Source organism: Phascolarctos cinereus, unplaced genomic scaffold (assembly GCF_003287225.1).
Source record: "Phascolarctos cinereus isolate Bilbo 61053 unplaced genomic scaffold, phaCin_HiC Scaffold_4;HRSCAF=312, whole genome shotgun sequence".
NCBI classification, from domain to species: Eukaryota; Metazoa; Chordata; class Mammalia; order Diprotodontia; family Phascolarctidae; genus Phascolarctos; species Phascolarctos cinereus.
The window spans coordinates 5,707,415-5,722,652 of NW_027555847.1; the positions used below are offsets into that span (position 1 = coordinate 5,707,415).

At 46.5% G+C, this 15,238-nt stretch overlaps 1 protein-coding gene across 4 annotated transcripts in view; it reads right to left on the minus strand.

The window, feature by feature from the left end:
- Window positions 1-15,238, minus strand: part of HECW1 (HECT, C2 and WW domain containing E3 ubiquitin protein ligase 1) — a 317,358-nt gene that overhangs the window by 119,006 nt on the left and 183,114 nt on the right. The window lies entirely within an intron of this gene.

The following is a 15,238-nucleotide window of genomic DNA, read 5'->3' on the forward strand; positions in this document are numbered from 1 at the left end:
AAGACCCGCTGGTGGTGGCTCGCATGGCTAGGAAGTTTCTCCTGAGAGCCAGCTGCCTCTTTGCAGCTCTCCCCATTACTTTTAGCTTTGCCACATGGGGCCAAGCCGAATAAGCCTAATCCCTCTCCCATGGGACAGTCCTCCTGCAACAGAAAGACAGATGTCAAGTTCTTCTTTAGTCTAAACAGCTCCAGGTTCCCTGGCTGATTGGCATAATCCCTGGTCCTCTTTCCCATCTGGGGGTGGGGCTAGGGTTTTTGAAGAGTTCCATCACACGTGGAGCTTCTTTAGGGTTGATGGATACTAGGGCAGCTGGTGGTACCACAGCAGAGAGAGTGCTGGACCTGAAGTCAGGAAGACCTGAGTTCAAAAATAGCCTCAGACTTACCAGCTGTGGTGACCCTGGGCAAGTCACTTCATTTCATCTGCCTCACTTTCCTCAAGAGTAAAATGGCTATAATAACAGCACTGGGCTTCATAAGATTGTTGTGAAGATAAAATGAGATTATGTTTGTAAAGCACTTCACAGAATATACATAGTACATGCTTATTCCCTTCCCCCCTTCCCAGTAGAGTGATTTTCTTTGCAAATGAGATGTCAACCTTGATTGAGAGGAGAATCTGGAAGAGGGCAGAAGAATTCTCTCTTTGGTCAATCTGACTGAGCCTAATTTCTATTTCATTTCATTTGACAATGAAAAATGAGGCATGTTTCAGACAGCAGCAACTGGGAGAATAGGAAATGTTGTGACGTGATGTTACCAGGCCAATGAAGAGGCCCCGTGTGTGCCCCAGGACTCAGGGAGGGTCCAGCAGCTTAATGCGCTGAAAGCGGGGAGTCTGCATCACTGTTCCCTTGAAAATAAAAATGGTGGGATCATGAGAACAGACATACAGAGGGAGAGTTTATCTCTGAGCAGCAGAAACATTTCTAGGAAAAAAAAAGAGGCTGGAGAAGAAAGTTATTTTAGGTGTCCCTTAGGAGAACTATCTCAAAACTTCACAATGTGTAAGCATTTATAACTCAGCCAGCAAGCAAGTGCCAAGAGATGAAAGATGTCAAAATATAGTGTGTGTGTGGTGTGTGTGTGTGTGTGTGTGTGTGTGTGCTTGACCTGAGGTTTGATACACTTTCTCTGTACTCAGGGGTTCTTGATTCCAAGGCCAGCTCTGTCTAATGATGATGACAATAACAATAATGATAATAACAATAGTTATAATTCTAATAACCATGATATTTGTATATCACTTTAAGATTTACTTCACAAGCCTCACAGGCTCATTTGAAAAATGAGGAAACTGAGGCAGGCAGAGGTTAAGTGACTTGCTCAGGGTCACACAGCTAGTGAGTCTATGAAATGGGATTTGAACTCAGATCTTTCTGACTCCTCCCTCTCTTACAAACATATTATCCCTGAATGATTCCTCTGGATGACATCACGGAAACATACAACCCCCAAAGAGGTAAGCTGGCATTTGGTCCTCCACCCCTGCCCCCTTGTCCTCGTGCTGCTCCCAGCCTGCTAATCCCCATCGGGATGACACCTCAGGTGCCCAGGGCTGCCAGAAGGAATCCCAAGATTGTGCTGATTGGAGCATTCTCCCTGCTTGTTTCCTAATCTCTCTCTGTCTCTTTCTCTGTCTCTCTCAAAAATAAGGCCTACCCATAAACAGCCATGCTCCAGTTACAGCTCCTATCTCAATAAAATTCTCCCACAGACCTATGAGCTCATCCATTTGGGAATTCCACCCCCCCCCCAATTGAGATTATGATCCAGTTATGCCCAGGCAGTTCTCAGCTATGTCCTCCCAGAAGTTCGGCCCAGTGCATTTCCTCCCTTGCTGCCAAGATCAGGAGGGTTCTTGTGGAGTCCTGTGGCTGTCCACCTATCACTGCTCACTCTCACCATGGGACAAGCCCATCTTCTCTCTCTGTCATAAGATTTGACATTCTCTCCTCCTCCTCCTCCTCCTCCTCCTCTCCTCTGGCATTCCTCCTTGGTTAGATGTTGCAACCTGTGCATGTCCACCAACTCTCAGCCATACCAATGCAGTCAGATCCCCCTCACTAGGATGCCCTCCTGCCTCCTTTAAACCTTCTCTACCCCCAGCCTGCCTTTTATCTTTTCCTTCCTCATCCTTTTTTAGCTCCCTTTATGAGTTGTCTTCCTCCATTATAACGTAAGATCCTTCTGCTTGTCGGCATTTACCACAGCGACTGGTACACATTAAATACTTAATAAATGCTTATTGACTTAGGATCTCTATTGTCTTGCTATTTCCCACTATGCTCATATTTGTACATAGACATTTGAGGTCCTGGATTTTATTGCTGGTTCCTTTTTTGGATTTTGTCTGGACATCTCTACTTTGGTAACTAAATTGGTAGGTGTCCAGGGTGGTTATCTCCCTTTCCTTCTTCTCGTGGCTAGTGGTCCAAGACCATAGGGAAACACAGCAGCTCTTTAGGTGTACTTCCACCCTGGCCATGAGGAAGTTCTTCCTGAATTTTAGTCTGTGGTCTGGGAACGAAGCATTGGTCTCTGTCACTTTGTTCTTAGCCAGCTTTTTACTTCCCCAAATTCACTTTTGCAGAGGCTTTAGTTAGCAGGAACAATCTGGATGAAGATCCAGGAAAGCAGACTGAGGGTCAGAGGAGAACCAAGAGAAAGCAGTGTCCCCAAATCTCAGAGAGGAGAGACAAGCCAGGAGGAGCAGGAGGAGAGGGTGACCAGCAGTGTCTGAAATGCAGACAGGTCAAGAGGGATGAGGATCGAGAAAGAACTGTTAGACTTAGTAATTCAGAGATCACTGGGGACTTTGGAGAGGGCAGTAGCATAACTGCCTTGCTTCAGTGAAAGCCCATTTGAGATGCACTCAGGTACTTCCAAGAGCCAGGCTTTCCTGACTGCATGGTTACTGGTGCCCTCCCTCAAATTCCCTTATATTTACTTACGTTTGTTTTTTCTTATATCTACCAACAGAACGGAAACTTCTAGCACAGTGCCTGGTACACAGTAAGGACTTAATAAATGCTTGTTGAATTGACCTGGATTTGCAGGGGCAGCTGGGTGGTACTGGGTCTTGAGTCAGGAAGACTTGAGTTCAAATCTGGCCTCAGACACTTACTAGCTATGTGATCCTGGGCAAGTCACTTAACCCTCTTTGTTTCACTTTCCTCATCTGTAAAATGAATTGGAGAAGAAAATGACAAACCACTTTAATATCTTTACCAAGAAAACCCCAAAATGGAGTCACGAAGAGTCAAACACGACTAAAAAAATGACTAAACAACAAATTGAGCTAGAAACACCTATGTACTTGTTAGGTCCAATTAGTCAATAAACATTTATTACATACCTACTGTGTGCCAGGCACTGAGTTAAGCACTGAGTATACAAAAAGAGGCAAAAGACAGTCCCTGCCCTCACATTCTTATGTGGGAGACAATGTGTAAACAAACACATACAAAATGAAATGTTTCTGTCTTTGGGGGAAGTGTGTGTGTGTGTGTGTGTGTGTGTGTGTGTGTGTGTGTGTGTGTGTGTGTGACTGACTGAGATTTAGCTGGCCATCATACATGATTGCCCAAATGCTAAAGATCCCAAGGAATGGGTATTGGGAGATGGAATGAGCCCGAAGGTTTTCCCAGTAGTTTCTTTCTTTCTTTCTTTCTTTCTTTCTTTCTTTCTTTCTTTCTTTCTTTCTTTCTTTCTTTTCTTTCTTTCTTTCTTTTCTTTCTTTCTTTCTTTCTTTCTTTCTTTCTTTTTTCTTCTTTCTTTCTTTCCTTCCTTCCTTCCTTCCTTCCTTCCTTCCTTCCTTCCTTCCTTCCTTCCTTCCTTCCTTCCTTCCTTTCTTTCTTCCTTTCTTTCTTTCTTTCTTTTTTTTATAAAAAGTGAGAAGCAGATGAGATGGACCAGCTGCCCCAATCATTTCATCCAAAGATAGAGAAGGCATCATTGCCACCGCACATTAAGCATCACTTCCCTTCTGATCATTGTAGGGGCCAAAAGAAGCTGCCTCTGTTTCTTGGGGAATGTCCATTATTCCTGAGCTCTCTTTCCAGAGTGAGCAGAGGATGGCGGCTCAGGGGAATTTATGGAATTTCTTTTAGTTCCACTCCCTGATTTATCTGTTTTAGCAGACAGCCTTAGATCTGCACTTTCCATATCTTTCTCCTCCCTCCTCTCTTCCTGTTCAAACCTCATACATCTTTAAACTTTTTGAAGAGAAGGTATCAGGGTCCACTCAGGCACTTTGCTAAGCACTGGGGACACAAAGGCAACAGCAAAAGTCCCTGCCCTCAAGGAGTTTATGATCTATTCGGATCTGGAGTCAGGACAGACCAGCATGGAAATCTTGTCTCCAACACTTACTTGCCGTGTGGCTACATGAAAATCATTTAGCACTGCTGAATTTCAGTTTCCTCATCCATCAAAAGGGGTCAAAGGGGTCTAGTCCAAGGTCTTCATTTGACAAATGAGAAAACTGAGGCTCAAGGAGGTTAATCCCAAGGTTGCAAAAGCAGCAGTCAGAAGAGATGGGATTTGAACCGAGGTCCTCTTTGTACCAAACTCCTTTCCCTTGTAGGGCTTGTGAGGCTCCAGTGAGCCTGCATACATTAAGCAAGGTGTCTGTTTTAAAGCAATACACAAATATCAGCCACTACTGCTTGATATTAAGTCACCTCTTCCATGCAGCCTTCCCTGCTTTCTCCAGCCCACACGATTCCCTCCCTTCTCTGGAATCGCCTGATACTTAGAATCCCATGCTTTCTGAGCTGAGGAGGCTCTGAGAGGTCGCCAGTGCCATGTCTCCACATTCTTCTCAGCCTGTAGCCACAAAGAGCATCCACCTTGGAGCCCCACTCCCGGCCCTCTGCTTGGCACGGTGAGGATCCAGGAGCATCCTAGTGTCAGATGGCACAGCCTCAGCATCATCTCTATGAATGAGGCAGTGATTTCTGAAGGCTCAGGGCAGCACAGCTGTTTCCTCTGTCCAGCTGCTCATGAATCCCAGAGCCTGGTGGCCCAGAAGCATGTGAGACAGCCCTGGGCATCCTGCTCAGGGGTCACATCCCTGTCACATCCCATCCCCATCCCCCCGAGGGGCTGCTGCCTCTGGGCAGGTGACCGTGGGCAGTGCACTGAGGAGAAATGTGTCAAGAGAAAAATTCCCCCAGCGGCTGGAGCTGGGAGCAGTGCTGAGGGCCGGGAGGGCCGGTGCAGAGTCAGGGGAAGGAGGCGCTGGAGCCCTTCCTGGCATGGAGAGGGCAGAGGACAGCTTCTCACTGTTTGCTGTTATCAAGTGTTTGGATGACTTGGCTCTGAGGGAGCCAAGCATCTCCTCCGGACTTGCTGGTCCACAGTGGGGCTGCTGTTCTGTCCATATTTGGCATGCCTGGCACCAGCGCCTTCCCTGATAGCTCTGCCTGGGCTTTGGCTGGCAGGTGATGGCAACTATTGGCTCCCGCTGCTCTTTCCCAACATTCCTTAAGGTCTGCCCTCTCAAGCCTCCTTTGCAAAGACTCCCAGCCTTAGCCCCATGCCTGGACTCTGGGGAGGAGGGCAGTGGGGGGCTAAGGGGGTGCCAGGGGCAAGCCTGATTGGAGAAGAAAAGAGGAGTCATCTCTGAGGTTAGACAAAGCACCACCAGGAAAATCTGTCCAGGTTCTCCCCCTAAATAATAAGCATTCCCCATGACTGAGGCAAACAGGAAACCAGAGAACCAGAGGGTCCTTTAGTGGATGTGACCTAGTGGGCCTGGAGGCTGGTTGCACACAAAGCTATGGAGTCATTGGATCTTCATATGCTTCCGTGACAAGAAACAGTAGGATCAGAGATGGCAGGTTTCCATTAGTGCGAGAGGATGGAATAAGTGTCTGAGTGAGAAGAGCTTGGATAAAGGGATTCAGATATGGCCTTGGACCCTTTCTAGCTGTGTGACCATGGGCAAGTCACTTCCCCTCTGTTGCCTCAGTTTCCTAATTTGTCAAATGGGGACAGAGTTGTTAGGAGGATGAAATGAGTTGATATTTGTAAGGCATTTGCAAAGCTTCAAGGGCTATGTGCATGCTGGCTGTTAAATGTGACTGTTACTAAGACAGGGGGTCTTTCCAGAGGGCACAGTGAGTAAGGTAAAGGAGGCTGGGAGATGGGCCAGGGCTCACATGTACAGGGGTAAGAGAATGAGTAAAGAGGGGAGCAGAGAAGACTGTGGTCACATTAGATAGCGCTGCATTGTGGGGATGAGGAGAGCAGGACCCCATAGCTTGAGCAATGCCAAGTCCGTGGGGCTGGGTCCTTGCCTTCAGGAGAGTGCAGAAGGGCCTGGAGTCCACATAACATGAGGATCACATGAAGAACCTGGGCCTGTTCATCTGGGAGAAGAGAAGACTGGGGGTGGCACACTGTGCTGTCCTCAAGTGTCAGAAGGGATAGTGTGTGTGTGGAGGAGAGACCAGGCTCCTGGGGGCAGCACCAGCAGCAAGGCGGGGCAGGGAAGGCAGGGGAGTGGCAGATCTAGGCTGGATGTCAGGAACACTTACTAACAATGAGAGCTGTCCAAGGTGGTGAGAGAGGAGGCATCCAGGTAGGCTGTCTCCCCTGCCTGAATCTTCAGGTGCTCACTGGAAGCAGCACCTGATGGTTCTAGAACAACTTCTTCCTTCCTTTGTTAAGGCAAACCAGGATCTCGACACAAGTCAAGGAATCAGTGGGCATCTCCTAAGTGTGTGCTGAGCAGTGGCCAGTGGGACATAATGGCCAAAGGGAAACAGCCCCTGTCTTACATACACTCAGAGTGGTCCTTACACTTTGGCACATCCCCCCAGCCCCAAGCCACTGCCATCATCCTGGCTGGTGTGTACACACACACACACACCCTGAAGGATGCTGACTTCGATAACAAACAGCCGGAGGCAATGCCTGTGGAGGAGTCCCCCCTGAGGCTTTGCTGCTCAGATCCACTCCCGCTGGAGAGGAGTCTGGGAAGAGAACAACACAGGAGGACCAGGGGCAAGACAGACTTGGTAGGGATTTGTTTTCTCCTGCTACATTTGAATACTGGACATTCACAGTGGCTGTCAATAGGACAGGGGCTCCATAGGCAGCTAAAAGGTGGGAGTTTTAGCAAAAGACATCCCTAAAAGGTGAGGAGGGAGGGAGAGAGGGAGACGCAGAAAGAAACATACAGACACAGAGAGAAGAGAGGAGATAGAGGGAAAAGAGAGAAGAGAAAGAGATGGGAGAGGAGAACAGAGGAGAGGAAGAGGAGAGGAGGGGAGGGAGAGAAAGAGAGATAGAGAAAGGAGAAGACAGATCAGAGACAGAGACAGATGAGACAGGAGAGGAGAGGAGAGGGAGCTTGCAACGAGTCTTCTAGGGAGAGGAAGGAGAAAAGGACATACAGGGGGAGACAATGAATGCACAAGGAGTCTCATAATGAAACAAACTCTTTTGGGACTTCCCTTTGGGCAATTTACTTCATCCCTTGGTGACCTTGGGCAAGTCACTTCACATATGTCTCTGGGCCTCAGTTCCTTCATCTGTAAAATTACAGGGCTGACAGATTTTTTGTGATAGGTTAATTTGTTTTGCTGAATTTGTTCCCCCCCTCTTTTGGGGTAAAATTCTTTGTTATAAGGATGGCTCTCTGGGTGTTGGGGGTGGGGAGGGATATAAAGGGAAATTTAGGTAATGTAAAAAAGATCAGTAAACATCTATTTTTAAAAAGAAAAGTAGCATTAGGGCTCTCAAAATATTGCTCTTTGAAGGGAAAATGACCCTCAGATTTTCCAGGACCATGGTAGAAATTCTGTCAAAAGCACAAGGAGGTGAGGGCGGGGCTCCAGTCTCTGACTTTTTTAAGCTCAAAATCATCTTTCTGTCTCATCAGGTGTTTTGGAGAGGGGACTCTGTTTCTGGTCTGGGCTGACCTGAATATCCTTCAAGATCCTTTGTAGCTCTGAGATTCTCTGATAATCTTGGACAACTTGCTACCTTCTGCTCAGCCACTATCTTTGGAGAAGAAATCTTTTTGCTCCATTTTCAAAAGGAAAGACACGAGCTGTTCTTCCATTTAAGACCATGTTACTTCCCCTTACATATTTTTAAAAATCCTTTAAAAAAACAGCAACCCTGGAATGAGCCAAAGGAATTTGTCAACCTCTAGCAGACAAAGGGCAGCTAGGGGACCAGTCTGTTCTAGAAACAAAACTCCTGGTGGCCCAACAGGTTCCCTGTACAAGCCAAGGCTGACTCCTTCAAAGCCTCTGCTCTGCAATGCTCAATGGCTCCCTATTACTTCTGGCATCAGACACCCTTCACAATCTGCCTTTCCAGCCTTTCCCATCTCTCTATAGTCTGGCCAACAGTCCACCTAGTGATTCCATGTCTTTTCACAGTCTTACCTGGAGCTGTGATTCTCTTATCAGAGCCTCTTATAACCCTTATCTTCCATTAAGGCTCAGCTCAATTTCAGGAAGCCTGACTGACCATGGCGCCCACTCACTAGTTGTCCCTTCTTAAATACCCACATATATGTATTTGCACATATATATGTGCATATATATATATATATATATATATATATATACATGCTTGTACATACAAGTATACACATGCACACATACGTATGAATGTTTGAGGGGGGAGAGGATATATATGCATTATCAAAGTCTTAATCAGGAATTTTGACATTTGGTGTAAGCCCTACAAATCATGCCCCCAGTTAATAGTGTAGGTGAGTGGTATGTGTGCATGTGTGTGCTATGTGTGCGTGCATGTGCACCTGTGCCTGTGTGTGTGTGTGTGTGTGTGTGTGTGTGTGGAAGGTAGGGTCAGATACCACCCCATACAGGGATCCAGAAGTCCTGAGTTACCAGTGAGCCATTTCTGGTGACGCTGTCCCCAGAGAAAATGAGTCACCTGGTAGCACTGAGGGGAAGCTCCTTGAGGGAAGGCACAGCCTCATTTTGGTCTTTGCATCTCCAAGATAGGGTACAAGCACCTGGGATATTGGTGTTCTATATTGTAGGCACCCAATTCTTTGTTATAGGGGGTGGCTCTCTGGGAGGGGGTGGAGTGAGGGGGGAAGTTTAGGCATTGTAAAAGCAAAAAAAAAATCCATTAAGCTTATTTTATTGATGGAGTCCTCTTTTAACTAATTATTCTTCACTTGGGAAATGATCTGGCTGGGGTTAGGACCGAAGGAGACCATGGGAGGGTAATTTTGAGCAGCTGGCTGGCCATCTACCTGCCTGGTGGTAAAGTTCTATGAATCCTGCAAAGGATCAGATGAACAGATTTCCATTGTTATCCTGAGGACCATGGGGTTAGAGCCCAAAGGAGCATTATGTCCAACCCTCTGCCCATTTTACAAATGAATAAACTGAGGCCCAGGGAAGTTAGATGATGTGCCCAAGGCCACCCAAGGAGTAAGCACCAGGATAATGAGCAGGTTCTTGGGATGATCCACAAGCCACAGAATCACTGTGTTGGAAGGGGCCCCAGATCTGGACAAGAGCCTGCCGGAGCAGTGTGACCACATTGGACCTTCGTACAGCTCTAATTGTTAAGGAATTTTTCTGGACATCAAGCCTAAACCTGTCTGCAGCTTCCAGACATTGTTGTCCTGATTTTCCTTTAAAAAAAGTCTAATCCCTACTCCAAACAACAGCCCTTGAAATGTTTGGTGGTGATGCCATAGTCCCCCAAAGTCTCTGTTCTCCCTAGGCTAAACACCCTCGGTTCTTCTGGCCAGCCCTGAGGTGGCCTGAGCTTGAAGCCCCTCAACAGCCTGGCTGCCCTGCTCTGGCCACCTGCCAGCTTGTTAATGCCTTTCCTAGAACTGTTTATGACATCACAGAGGCAGCCTGGCTGAGTCAGAGGATCGCCTGGGATCCATGTTGTAGGGCAGTCCAGGCACCACTCACTCTTTGGATCTAAGCCCTCCCAAAGCCAAAATGGTATATTTTTGGAAGTTGTCTTTTCTTCCAAAGATTGTACTTTCCAATGCAAATGCTCCATATTCAGTCCCATTTTAGGTCCAATGGGCTTTTTTTCAGGCCATCCCGAGCATCTGTGTCCAATTTAAACCATGGTTTCTATGGGAATGTGTGTTTCTAGCTGACTTACAAACTGCTCACATACAGGATGATTTCTGCTGCCTTGATTTCTGGCTATGTTCTGCCTTTCTCCTCCAATGGCTCGATCTTTAGGACTTCAGAGCCTGAAGTAATTTCAAAGACTTTCTAGGCTGACCTCTCCATTTTATCCTGCTCATCACCCCTGAGTTACTTCCCCCCGTCCATCCTCCTCACCTCCAATCTGCCATCATTTACCAAGTGCTGTTGGTTCTCCCTCTACAGCAACCCCTCATCCCTTCCCTGCTAGATATTCCCAGTCCCAAACCACATCCTCCCCCATTCCCTGCTGGTCTTCTGGTCCATTCTCCCTGGCCCCAGTCTCTCCAATCTTCCTTCACACCACTACTGGAAGAATCTTCCTCATACCCAGTTCCAATTATGCCCCCTTCTCTGACTGAAAACTTTCAGAGGCTTTTCATTGACAAGGAGTGACAAGCAGCCTGTACACAAAGCCCTCCATAATCTGGTTTTATCCTTTCCCAGATAAAGATCTAAGAAAGGAATCCTTGGGCAAAGAAAAGCAGAACAGAATTTAAAAAAATGCAATTCCAGCAATCCTTTTCAGACCAACAGGTTGTTTTAGAGAACAGTGTTTGTAAGTCAGCCCAGAATAGACTTTCCCATAGAAACCATGCTATAAATTAATTGTACACAGATTCCTGGGATAGCCTGAAGGAGCACATTGAACCTAGAATATAACAGAAGAATGGAGACATTCCAGGATTATTTTATACTCTTCTCCTTCATGTGTTCTGAAGGGGCCTGAGGGAGCTCATTAGAAAGCCTCCATTTTCTCAAAGAAGGAAGAGGCAAAGTCATCAAACACATAGAGGGGGTCACGTGCAGGTAAGAGCTTGAGGAGAAAGGTCTTGATCACTGCTCCCATCCAATCTGCCACCAACCCCACTTTTGTATCATTCCTCCTATATGCCCCCCTGTCTCCTCCACCTCTGCCACTTCCTTGGGTTGGCCTCATTCCTTCCTGCTGAACTTGCTGTAGCCTCTGGTCAAGTCTCCTTGCCTCAGATCTTTCCCTACTCCAGTCCACCTTCCACTCTGCTGTCAGACTGACTTCCCTAAACCAGTTCTGCCGTGTCACTCCCTTATTCAATAATCTCCAGTGGCTCCCTATGACCTCCGATATAAAACCCTTTGTCTGGCTTTTAAAGCCCTGTATGACCTGGCCTCTTGCCACCATTCCAGAATTCTTATGCCTTTTTTTTTTAGCATGCTTTGATCTGGACTCAGAACTCCATAGTTCTTTCTTTGGATGTGGACAGCATTGTCCATTATGAGACCTTTGGAGATGTCTTAGATCCTTTCATTTCTGAGAAGGGTTAAGTCTATCAACATTAGTCATCGCACAACGTGGCTGTTACTGTGTACAATGTTCTCCTGGTTCTGCTCACTTCACTATGCATCAGTTCATGTAAGTCTTTCCAGGTTTTTTCTGAAATCATCCTGCTTGTCATTTCTTGTGGCACAATAATATTTCATTGCAAGCATTTACCAAAGCTTGTTCAGTCATTCCCCACTTGGTGGGCATCCCCTGCATTTCCAGTCCTTTGCCACCACAAAAAGAGCTGCTATAAATATCTTTGTACATATGGGTCTTTTCCCCTTTTTTATGATTTCTTTGGGATACAGCCCTAGAAGTGCAATTGCTGGGTCAAAGGGTATACACAGTTTTATAGCTCTTTGGGCATCAGAATTCTTATGCCTTAATCCCTTCCACAAACTCTGGACCCAGTGACACTGGTCTGCTAGCTATTCCTTGGACAAGACTCTCCATCTCTAAACTCTGGGCACTTTCCTTGGCTGCCCCCATACCCAGAATTCTCTTCATTTCTACCTCCAGGTTTCCCTGGCTTCCTTCAAGTCCCATCTAAAATCCCACCTTGTACAAATAAGCCTTTCCTGATTCCCCCTTAATGCTGGCCCCTTCTTCTGACAGCAGCCTTCATTTATCCTTTCCCTAGCTTGTTTGCTTGTTGTCTCTCCCATGAGCCTGGGAGCTCCCTAAGAGCAGGGACTATTTTTTTTTTGCCTTTCTTTGCATCCTCAGCACTCAGCACAGTGACTGATGCCAGGTAGGCACTCAACTGTCACTAGTTGACTTTACTTGACTAGTAGAGTGAGGTCATCAGAATAGAGAAGGGTCACTTGCCCCACATGTGCAAATGGAAATCAGTTCAATGCCTTGACTCTCCTTGAGAGTTCGATAGAGGAGGAGGATCCTGGGGGGTGGTGAGAGATCGAATGTGGGAAGGGTGGGGTTCTTAGGCTCCCAGTTCTCCCCTGCAGGAGCAGCAGAAACACCATGAGCTCTCACTTTCCTACCTTAGCAATAATAAGTCTATCCTCTAGCTTGGGGGCTAGCTATAAATCTTTTCTCCACCGAGCCCACATATCAAAGGAGAAATAATGGTCAATGTGAGACACAGCCAAGCATTAAAGATAAGCACACAGAAGAGATGCCCTCATGATTCCACTCACATCAACACCACTCCAAAGAGGCAATCTGCCAGGCAGAGGCTTGTCAGACGCCCTCCAAATTGTCTCAGCAATATGGAACCTCTGTGCATGTGCAAAATCATGATGTGTTATCTGTATTCCTATGCTGCCTGTCATTTATCTTGAGCTGGCACACCAGGGAGCTCATAAAGGAAGAGTGCCCAGGGTTGGGGGCTGACTTCAACATGGCACCCAATGCATACCCCTAGGCTGGAGGTGGGGAATGAAAAAGGAGCCATGGCTCCTGGCTGCCTTCTGTCCTTCCCCCTTTGAAAATTAATTATGCCTCCCATCCTCATCCCAAACAAGTTAAGGACACTCAGCATCAATTATCAGTCACTCCAGAGTAATGGAGTAAGATTAAATTCTGAATCCCGAGAACACTTTGCTTGAGTCTGTCCCAAGTCCTGTTCTACACAAATTTAATTTCTTCTCCTTAAGGTAACAGAAGCATAGATCTGGGATGCCTTTATTCCACTCCCCTTGCCCCCAAATAGTCACTGAAGAGCACTTCAGGCCACCTGCATGGCTCCTTGGAAGCAGGGCTCACTCTAAACAAGACACTGCTGCACTACTGACTTGCTCACACTTCAATCACCCCCAGATTGGCCCCACATGGAATGGTTTAGCTCTGTTTTCCCAAGCCAAGGGATAACTGATTTCTCATTACTTTGAGCTGCTGAGTACTTTTTCCTTCTCATCCTTCTGGCCAGCTCTGCAGTGCTCTGAATTATCAATCACCCTCCTCATTGAGTCACTCAGTAAAACTTGTCACGGCTCTAGCCTGTCTGCCATCTATTTATAAGGTCCCCACTCAAGTGTCAGAAATCTTTCCATTTCCAGACGACAGTGGGAGGCCCCTTAGGACACGCTCATGAACTCAAATTCTCTTCCTAAAAGACAATTTCTCGGCTCATACTTTCTCACAAGAGAAAGAAAGTATCCTATTTGGAGTCATAAAGTCTAAGCAAAGTGGGGCAGGGCGTCAGAAGCTTCCCCCATCTGGCCCAAATAGAATTCTGCTCCTCTCCCTCCCACTTTGGGACAGCTCTCATTGCGAGCACTTCTTCCTGACATCCAGGTAAACTTGGCCTCTCTACACCTTCCCCTCCCCTATTGCCCCAGATCCTGCCTTCTGGGGTCAAACACCCAGAAAACCTAGGTTTTCTGGCTCCAGATTCGATGGTCATTCTTAGTACGTGCCCCCCTCTTTCCTCTCATTGTGACATATTGCCCCCCTACTCATTAAAGCCCAGCATTTTCTCCTCCTGTATCGAAGGAAAACTTTTCACCATCTTTTAATTCAGGGGGTTTTAACCTGGGGTCTATGAACTTTTTACTAAAAAAATCTGATAATGATTCCATTTTCATTGATTTCCTTTGTAATCCTACACATATGATTTTATGTATAACTACATGATTCTGAGAAGGACTTCCTAGGTGCCTGCCCCAGATTGACTGCCCAAGGGGTCCACGGCACAAAGAGATTAAGGATCCCTGATCTAAGGTCTTCAATCAGTTCTCTCTCATCGACCTAATTTCCCTCATCTCCAACTACACACCTGCAGTCTAGCTCCCTTCTCCAACTCCATTTCCAATATTTTTAGATGTCCTTTAAAAAGCTTTATCTTTCAAACTGTGTGTTCTGGCCCCCTGACAGGAAGCAGCCTTCCAGGTGTGAAAGTCCTTCTTGCTCCTCTCTCAAAGCTCTTCATGTGGATGACATGACATCCACAGCGACTTATAGTAACCAATTATCCAATCTCACTTCATCCTCATCGGTCAATGACAGCTGGCCACTTGTGCATTTACACTTGCGCATTTGCTTAGGCATGCCAGCACCAAGGACAGCGGCACCCTGAGGGACTTCGTTCAGGCCAGGCACTAGGCTTTGCTTATTTGGTACCATGTTGTTGGCACGTGCTGAGCTCATCTTCCCCAAACAGTAAGGGCCTGCTCCTCGTAAGGCCCAGGCCACTAAAACACCCAGATAGTGGCCAGAGGAACCAGTGCCTCGCACCTCCACCCCCACCCTGCCCTTGTACAACTTAACATTGGCTTGTGAATGCTGGACATGTGCACAGTGTCAAGCAGTGACTTACAGAGCTTACATTGTACCTGGGCTCAAGGCCCAAATCCTCAGAATGAGTAAATTCCAGGTGATTTTATAAACATTCCTATTAATTATAGTGAACTGAGAAAGTTAAAGATTTCATTTCAGGAGATTTACCTTGGAGGAATCCAGGTGTCCCCCTGCCCACTCACCACTCTGGATTCAGCAAAGGTCTTTGGGTACGGGTGCCCAGGATTTGCTTTAGGCACAAAGTTCTTGTGAACCTTGGCTCAGACTTCCCAGGCCTCAGCTCCTAATTTTCTCTCATTCTCAAAGGTTGAAATTCCTACCCAATGTCTTTGAGAGCATGCATGTATACTCTCAAGGAAACTCAACTGAAAAACTTCGTTTAACATGAATTCTATAAAACAGACCCACAATAATATGATAATTAATTCTATTATGATATAACTGAATTCTATATTATAGTATGGTATAATTATAATAATATAATGTAATAGTAA